At 41.2% G+C, this 7,827-nt stretch overlaps 1 pseudogene; it reads left to right on the top strand.

Moving 5' to 3' along the window:
- The first annotated feature begins 3,553 nt into the window (after positions 1–3,553).
- LOC147417069 (uncharacterized) lies at positions 3,554–4,319 on the top strand (annotated as a pseudogene).
- The last annotated feature ends 3,508 nt before the right edge of the window (positions 4,320–7,827 follow it).

The following is a 7,827-nucleotide window of genomic DNA, read 5'->3' as shown; positions in this document are numbered from 1 at the left end:
TCAAGGACCAAGCAACAATTTCTAGGAATGAAAAGGCAAAGGGAAGTTTCTATGCTCAAGTAATGACTTTTAAAGTTGAAATCAAGTATTTAGGGCTTAGGGCACAATCACCATGCAAGTCACGATTCAAAAAATCACATTTTTGCAAGAGTAGTCTTTATACGCATATAAAGACTCAATGCCAATTTCACAAGGAGTTCATCACAAACAGATTCATATTGCCATAGTACATACTCTAAGCATAGGACCTATAAAGTTTGACTGGGTTTGGAGCTAGTGGGAGCATCTAATGCCAAAAAAACGCAAGGTTTAGGCCTAAACTCAAACTATAACCGAAACACTAACAAACTTGCTCCAAATCCAACCAAACTTGATCCAGGCACTATACAATGCATCAGCAACAAAATACATTGAAAACAGTAAAAAAATCCAGATGTAGTCTTATTATGCGTATAATGACTTCATCTTCTTCTGGAGGTCAAACTCATCATTTTTTGTTTTCATCTTATCCAATATCATGAATACATGCAAAATATCCAATTTGAACAAGTTTATGACTAGTGGGATCAAAAAGAGTGAAAAAAAAATGCCAAAACCACAGATTGAACCCCAACCTCAGTGACAAACCTCAAAAGTCAAATTTAGAATGATCAAAGGGCTAACCATGCCATGGGGACCTCACAGATCAAGTTCAGCCTCATTTTGACCATCTAGACTTTATACGCCTATAAAGACTACAGAGGCAAATTTTGAAGGAGTTGTTAACATTTTTCACATTTCAGGGTTGTAACACAACTGTTATAGCTAAGAACCCAAGTTCTACCACATTCAATAGCCTCGTGACCACTCAAACCCCAATCACAAGGGTCAACACACTAGATCTCAAATTCATGGTTTAAAGCAGTTGATGTCTAACCCAAATTAGGTTTTGGTGCAAAGGGAGTGTAAGCCTAGCCAAAGTCTATCCATGGTATCAAATTAGATGAAATTTGCCAACTTAGACTTTATACGCATATAATGTCTCTCAGGCCAAATTTGACATTCAATCTCAAGCTTCACTTATCCCAAGCCTTGCTCCTATCTCAGAGGAATTCCCACCAAGTTTCATCCTCAGAAATCCTCTTAATGATTGTCATTCAACAAAAAGCCCACAAAAAGCCTGAATTCAAAAAAAAGGTCAAAACTTGTTCAAATGACATCCAAATTGGAATCCAAGCCTATACATGTGACCTACCAGCCAAGGGCTATTCACACATTCAAAATCACCACCATCTATTCACATCGACTTTATACGCGTATAAAGTCTCATTGCACTATTCTGAGCATGATTTGCATTTTTTACAACATGCATAGCACCCCTAGGCCCTAAATAGCTTGTGTTTCAATTTTGAAGTTATATGGATGCAAGAAGCTGATATTATGCCAGATTTTAACAGGCTCACTAACTTTGACATTCTGAGTACACCAGGATCAATGGAGTCAAGCCGATCACCGGCAAAAAAGAAAAAGATGATCGAAGGACATCATTGCAAAGACCGAGCCGTACACCATACCTCGAGAATCACTAAAGCCTGCAAAAGCAGGATAGATGACGAAAAAACTGAGGATGAAGGGATCTCAATATACCAAGGCACTTTCAGAGATCCTCAAGGGAACACAGTTGATATCCCTATGAACCCAAGAAAATCATTGATTATGCAAACAAAGAAGCTCTGCTAACTCAGCTGGAAAGGGCAAACTTACACAATTTCTTCATTGCGAAGCCAGCAGGTGTGGATCTACAAAGAGTTTATGAGCTCACAAGCACAATTCAGAAGGATGGCAAGGCTGTGATCACCGATTTGGACAACCAAAAAGTCGAGGTGATGATTACACCACAGGTGATAGCAAATGCCCTAAGTATGGGCAACAAAGGGAATTCTGTCAGGGAAAGAAGAGAAACTTTAGAAGTTTATCACCAAAAGAAGAAGCCAAATCCGCCCTGGGAAGACATGGTGGACCCAAGAGCAGCCAGAATCTGCAAGCTGTACAATCAGTATTTCCATTTATGCAGCAAAAGACCTCAGAAATATACGGCACCACCACATGCCATTGCCACGACAGTGACATGGGCCATCCGAAGCAATGTGCCTAAAGCGGTAAACTATGCACAGTATTTGCATGAACAAATAGTACAAATGGGGACAGAGAAGCCAAGATACATCGGCGGGGAGAGGTCTTAACCAAGATAGCATACAAAGCCATTGGAGCCAGAGGAAAATGGCATGCACCCCCATCACAGAATGAGTGGCTGAGAGAGGAGGAGGATGTAGAGGAAGAGCCACCTGTAGCACCACCCATTCAGATTGCGACCAGATTACGAAAGAGATTAGAAACAGTACATGAAGAGGAAGCGGAACAACCCCCGCGAAAGAAAGGCAAAGCAATCATGACCAAGGAGACAAAGCCCAAGGAGACCACTAGCCAGAAAGCAGCAAGGATAGAACGGCTAATTGACCAATTTAGAGCCGAAAGAGCCTTGAAGGGAGATTTTGAAGAATACTGGGTGCCAGATCCAGCAAGAGTCGAGGGCAGCTCATTCCGACCACTCGAAGATCAATTTTATCATTATATTAAAGCATATGAAGAGTCGAAAAGAGTGATAGAGCAACAATCTCTAGAGCCTTTCACAACAGATGAAGTGGAGGACATAAAGAAGAGATTGAAGGAAATACCTTCTGAAGCAAAAGATGCCCAAGAAGAAAAGAAGGAAAGTGGGAAATCACCCTCTCCAAGGCCACTCTCTCCTTTACCCAGCCCTCAACCTTCAATCACCCCTCCAAAGAGCTCACCAAAAGAGAAGGGAGAGGTGCAGACACCACCAAAGTATAAGGAGGAAGAAGACAGATTCGCTTCTCAAGACCTACTCAATGTAGGCTATTCAGAAGAAGAAGCGGCCGAGGCAGTGTACAGAGTGCCACACCCACCATGGAAGGAAAAGACTGAAGAAAAGCCGCCAGCACAAGCTGCGGAAAGAGCACAGGGGGATAGAAAAGCACGAGAAGAATCTCAAGAGCAACAAGAGCAACCTGAAGTGCCGGGAATGGAAAAAATTCCCCAACACTACATTTGGAAACCCTTGCAGCGCCCGCATAGGCCTCCTCCAGGTGATGTTGAGCATGGTTACCAAGTTCCATTTTTCGAGCCAATTGATCGGCCTACTAGACAGAACATACTGCAAGATAATGAGAAAGATGTAAGAGACACGCACCAAAATCTGGGCAAAATCAGGACGCGGTCTCTTACACTAGCTGAGGAAAACAGTATGTTCAGAACAAGAGAAGCGAACATGCAAGATGAATATGATCATCTCTTTAAAGACCTTCAAGATGCAAAACTTAGAGCAGATGATGCAGAGCATGAACTTGAAGATGTATCTAGAATTTTGAAAGAAGTTGAAGCGGAACGAGATGGACTAACACTCCAGATGGAAGAGTCCTCCAATGAGGTCCGAAGTGTCACATTTGAAAAAGAAAAGGTGGAAGATGAGTTAGAAGCCACTAGAGATGAGATCATGGAGCTGAAAGCCAGATAGGAACTTCAAGACACAACAATTCACAGGCTACGCGCAACTCCAAGGGCAGCGAGAGGCCGACCCGGAAGACAGCAGTAGAGAGGTGCAGGCCCTCGAAGAGCAAATCAAAGGACTACAGCATTCTCTTAAGTCTGAGCAACGACAAAGGACTCTTTTAGCTGAAGATTTTGTAAGAGAAGAAGAGAAGCTAAAAGCCAACAACGAGCAGTTAAGCCAACAACTTGCGGAGCTTCAAGAATTGCTGGTCGAAAATGCAGCTACACCTACTCAAAGGGAATTAGATGTACAAAGACAGTTGCAAGAGCTCCAAGCAGGACCGAGCACGGGGGAGACAGAGGTGAGTGCTCAGATAGAGCACATGCAAATACCAGAAGGGTCTGAAGACCCTAAGCCTATTGAGGAAGAGATGCAGCAGAAAGAGGAAGAGGAACAAGCTCTAACAGTTGAAGAGGAGGCCCGATTGCAGCATCTGATAGAACAAACTACAGCGGAAGATCACAAAGCCACCATAGAATGGGAAAAAAGAATTATCCACTCATTGGGTGCTCAAGGGATTGCCACATCAGTCTTAAGAGAAGAGTGGATGCAGCCAACACTTCCATATCCTCTTTTAAAATACGAAGTCGAAGCAACCAAAAAGAGAACTCAAGCCAAAGGAACAGTAGCCATATACGAAGGAGATCTACAAAGCAATGCAGATGTGAAAAGAATTGTATATTCTATCATACCCCTGTCTTACATATAAAATTTAGGTCTCACATTATCTAAATAAGTAAAACTAGTCAAAGAGTGTGTAGCATAGTGACTGGCAATGTACTAAGGAACCACTTCTATTGATAATTATATGTACCCTAAATGTGTCTTAATTTGATTTTCAAACTATGTGCCCGATCAGCTTTCATTTTGGCTACTCGTCCAATTTTGACCAATCCAAAGCTAATGTAAATCAACCCTTTACCTGCTCCAAATTAGCTCTTATCTATGATCGGTTTGCTGCAAAATTTTATGTGTGACCTAATAAAAAACTTCCCCAAAATTCATCCGAGTTCTAGTGCACTCACCGATGACCAATCATTACAAATAATCAACTCGGGTCATGTCTTCCCCCCCCCCCCCCCAATAAATATGATACCCCCCTCCCTTATTTTTAAGCTTGGGAGATAAATTATTGAGGTCATGTCCCTAACTTATACGCTTGTGTAACTTGTAAAAAAAAAACCTTCCCTGCACTTACATGGTGCAATAAGTTTTCATGGTGAATCCCCCGGGGCACAATGTTAGAAAGATGTGAAGCAAGAGTAGGAAGAGAGTGGCCATACACAATCTCAAATGGAGAGTTACCTATAGCAGAGTGAATGGTATTGTTATAAGCATAATGTAAAATATGCAAGTAATCATCCCATTTCTTTGGTTGAGAAGACACACAAGCTTTCAATAAATCAATGATAGTGCGATTAGTGACTTCTGCTTGACTATTAGACTCGTGATGAAATGCAAAGATAAAATCAAGTGTAGTACCAAGATTTTCAAGAACTGTAGTCCAAAAAGCACTACAAAATTTGGAATATGATTACTTTTGAAAAACCATGATGAGAAAAGATATCTTTAAGAAAGAGAAGTGTAGCTTGATGTGATGTGAGAGTTTTCTTGCATGGAATGAAATATGATTGCTTAGAAAAACGATCAATAAGAATCCAAATCATATCGTGCTTATAAACAATGAGTGGGAAACCAGTAACAAAATCCATAAAAATGTGTTTCCAAGGTCTTTCAAGAATTGCGAGAAGGTGTATATCACCTAATTTCTTACTTGTTGTTGCTTTAATCTTTTGGCATATCAAACAAGATGAAACATACTGTTTATCACTTTTCATAGCAGGCCATAAAAATCAATATATGAATTTGAAAAAGTAGCAACAAATCCTCTATGTCCAGCATAAGGTGGTTTATGCAATTCTTCAATGAGTAAAATACGGAATGGTCTTGTGACACACAATTTTTGTTTGAAGTAAATAAATTTTCTTGTATATAATATATCAAGAAATGTGTGCACAAAGTTGTCAAGTGATAGGTGCTACTGCGGAGTGTGCAAGAGAGGGAAGGAGAAGGGAGAAGGGGATGAAGCACAGAGACAGGTTGGGTTAGTGGAGAGGAAAGTGAGAGAGTATTAACTCTATCATGTTCTCTCCCTATATTGATTAGAGAAATTAAGGGTAAGGGTGGTTTCCCACGGCCACCTGGCCTACATCCCAATAACCTCCCACTTGAAGGTCATGGTGGCCAATAGTGGCATCACTATAGTTAGTCTATACAAAGTTGATGAAGCATCTCCTAGGCTTCATCCTACACCCATAAGTTCTATGCAATGTGCAAATTGCTATGAGGCTAAACTCTTCATGAGAGCATCTACGGGGTTGTCGTCTGTGTGAACCTTGACAAGCTTGATGCGCTTGCCAGCAAATGCATCTCATATGACATGGTATCTAACATCTATGTGTTTCAACTTTGAGTGAAACACCAGATTCTTTGCCAAAGCAATGGCACTCTGATTGTCACAATGTAGTATTGGAACCTCGTGAATGCCCAAATCTCCCACTAGACGAGCTAACCATATGTCTTCCTTGCTTGTGTTAGACGTAGCAACATATTTTGCCTAAGTGGCAGATGAAGACTTGCAGTCTTGGAGACACAATCTCCAAGAGATAGATTCTCCAGCAAACATGAACACATAGCCAGATGTGGATCTTCTACGATCCACCAACCCGCATAATCCGCATCTGTGTAACCTACAATAGATGCATCGTTGTTTCCAAAGCGTAAACACTTGTTAGTTGTACCCTTCAAGTATCTGAGGATTTTCTTTACTGCTTCCCAATGCTTCTTGCCAGGGTTTACCATCATGTACCTACTAACCACTCTCATTGCATGTGCAATGTCTAGCCTTGTGGCTACCATAGCGTACATCAAACTCCCAACTACTGAAGTATGGCACTTTTGCCATTTCCTCTTTCTCAGCAACTGTCTTGGGAGAATCTTCCTTGCTAAGTTTGGAGTATGCTTGCATTGGGTTACTCAGTGACTTCCCCCCCTGCATACTAAAATGTTGCAAGACTTTGTGGATGTACTTTTCTTGAGATAATTCAAGAATTCTACGTGCCTACCTCTCTTGATGCGCATGCCAAGAAAGTGATTGGAATTTCCCTAAGCTTTCATGGAAAATTGAGTGCTTAGCATCTTTTTCAACTGATTGATCTCATTAATTGATTTGCCTGCAATAAGCATATCATCTACATACAAGATCAAGATTATTAAAGAACCATCATTCACCTCATTGTGTATAAGCAGTGATCCTCTTGACTTCTTATGTAACCCTGACACTGCATGAATTTGTTGAATTTTTGATACCACTACCTTGAACCAAGCTTGCTTGAGGCCATAGAGTGCCTTTTCTGTCCTCGTTGGCTTTTGGTTTCACATACAAAACCCTCGTTGGATTTTGGGTTTCACATACGAAACCCTCTGGTTGTTTCATGTAGACATCTTCATCTAGATCCCCATGAAGAAATGATGGGTTCACGTCCATTTGGACAAGTTCCATGTCCTGGATAGCAACCAAGCCAAGCACAGTGTGAAGTGTAGTCATCTTGACCACCAGAGAGAAAATTTCATTGAAATCCACACCTTTTTGCTGCTTGAAACCCTGGCAAATAGACGAGCCTTGTACCTAGGCTCGGGATCTTCCGCTATATACTTCTTCTTGTATACCCACTTGCAAGGTAAAGCATTTTTGCCTTTTGGAAATTCAACCAAATCCCTTGTCTCATTAGCCAAAATCGAATTGTATTATGATTGCATAGGTTGCTACCACTTGACACTACTATCCATTTATATAGCTTCTTTGTAGCAGGTTGGCTCTCCACTGTCAGTGACCAAAATGTGGTGTATACTCGGCTCAAACCGCTACATGATACTCTTCCATAGCATCTTAGTGCCTGACTGCTGGACTCTGCTCTCTCCGGAGCAATAATAGTATCTTGCACTTGAGGATTAGGTGCAATACTATTGAACTGAGTTGGTTCGGGGGCTACATCCTCAAAGCGAACGCGTCTGTACTCAACTTCTTTAATGGGCTTCTTGTGCATTTTTTATTAATCAAAAATCACATGTGAGCTATGAATGACTTTGCAAGATTCTGGGTGCCAGAGACGATAGCCCATCTCTCCATTTGCACCATAGCCAATTAAAATGCATTT

Source organism: Adiantum capillus-veneris, unplaced genomic scaffold (genome assembly GCF_014529385.1).
Source record: "Adiantum capillus-veneris isolate H3 unplaced genomic scaffold, ASM1452938v2 Hic_scaffold_325, whole genome shotgun sequence".
NCBI lineage: Eukaryota > Viridiplantae > Streptophyta > Polypodiopsida > Polypodiales > Pteridaceae > Adiantum > Adiantum capillus-veneris.
This window is presented reverse-complemented; position numbering and strand designations above follow the sequence as displayed.